Consider the following 1,873-nt stretch of genomic DNA (forward strand, 5'->3'; position numbering starts at 1 on the left):
AGTGCGCCGCTTGGGAGCATGGCAGTGCCCCCGCCAAGGGTTCGGATCCCATGTGGAGACCGGTTCCCGCTCACTGGCTGAGCGCAGTGCGGGCGCAACACCGAGGGTTGCAATCCCGTTACCGGTCAGTAAAAAAGAAAAAAAAAAAAAAATAGATCTGCAACATAACCAGCACCACTTTAGACAAGCCCAAGTACAAAATGGCGCTGTTCCCCTCCCCCACTTCCCTTTACAGAAGCCTCCCGACTTAAACAGAAACCCCTTTTGCTTCCACAATGACGCAGTTCTCCACCCCGATCCACATTAGCATAATGACCCTCCTTGATGGTATCACCCAGCTCTTGGCGCCAACATACCAATATAAGTTCTACCGGCCCTACACCTGGTGCTGTCCCCTTTCCAGGAAAGGCCTGGGCTGCCTGCTACTTTGAGCACAGCCCAGCAGATTTCTTTCTTTAATAAAGCTTGAATGGTACCTGACATCCCAGCTTACTCTCTTTCAACCTTTCTAATCCTGATTCTGCACTGGAGACAGCACAGAAGCACCCAGCAAAGAGGAAGACGGTGCAGCCCTGGCCTCGCTCTGGGGCCCTTTTAGTTGCTGAGGACAGGCAGGCTGGCCACCGCTGGCAGTGGCTACCTTAACTGGAAGTCCGTAAGTATATGGTTCCAGGGGCTCTGTGAAGTCTGTTTCTGGGCCCATTTCTCTGTTTTTTTGGCTTTCATGGATGCCGGTTGGCTGAAAAGCCTCCACAAATCCTATCCATCCACAATGGGCACTGTCAGGGCCTGCCCACTGGGGGGAAAGCGAAGGGCAGAAACAGGGACTTAACTCACAGGCCTCCCAGCAAACTTCCCCTTAAGCCTCATTGGCCAGAGCTCGGTCCTGCGCTCTCTCACCCTGAGTCCAATCGCTGGCAAACATGGAATGTTCTGGGTTGGAAGAGGGGTGTAGCTACTGAGGAAGGAAGTGGTACTCCCCAGCTGTGTTACCTACAGGATTCTTTAAAAATCACCATGACCTATAAAATCAGAATCTATGGGGGTTGTAGGAGGTTCCTAGGGCTGCTGTAGCAAATTACCTCAAATTTAGTGGCTTAAAACAAATTATAGTTCTGGAGGCCAGAAGCCCAGAATGTTTCAATAATTTCCACTGGGTTAAAGTCAAGGTGTCCATAGGACTGTATTACTTCTAGCGACTTTAGAGGAAAATGTTGCCTTTTTTTTTTGACATGGTAAAACATAACAGTTGTATCATTTTTAGAATTTTTCAGTGCACAGCTCAGTGGCATTAAGTACACTGAGAATTGTTGTGCAACCATCACCACTATCCCTCTCCAGAACTTTCCCATCTTCCCACACTGACACTGTCTCCATGAAACACTCACTCCCCATCCCCCTCCCCTAGACCCTGGCACCCACCATTCTGTCTCTGAGAATCTGCTGACTCTAGGGACCTCCTATGAGTGGGATCACACAGTGTTCGTCTTTGTGTGTCTGGCATATTTCTCTGTGCATAATGTGTCCAGGATTCATCTGTGTTTTGAATGTACATGTCAGAATTTCCATTCTTTTTAAGACTGAATAAATAACTCATTGTATGGATGAACCACATAGTGTTTATCCATTCACCTGTTGGTGGACATTTATTTTAACCTTTTACCTACTGTGAATAATGCTGCTGTAAACATGGGTGTAAATATCTGTTGGAGTCCCTGCTACCTCTGGGCAAATACCTAGGGGTGGAATTGCTAGATCGTGTCTAGCTTTTGGAGTCATCCTGTTTCCTACAGCAGCTGCACCATTTTACATTCCCACCAGCAGTGCACAAGGGTTCCGGCTTCTCCATATCCTCACCAATACCTTTTTTTCC

The sequence above is a fragment of the Galeopterus variegatus genome, unplaced genomic scaffold, assembly GCF_000696425.1.
Source record: "Galeopterus variegatus unplaced genomic scaffold, G_variegatus-3.0.2 Scaffold870, whole genome shotgun sequence".
Lineage (NCBI taxonomy): Eukaryota > Metazoa > Chordata > Mammalia > Dermoptera > Cynocephalidae > Galeopterus > Galeopterus variegatus.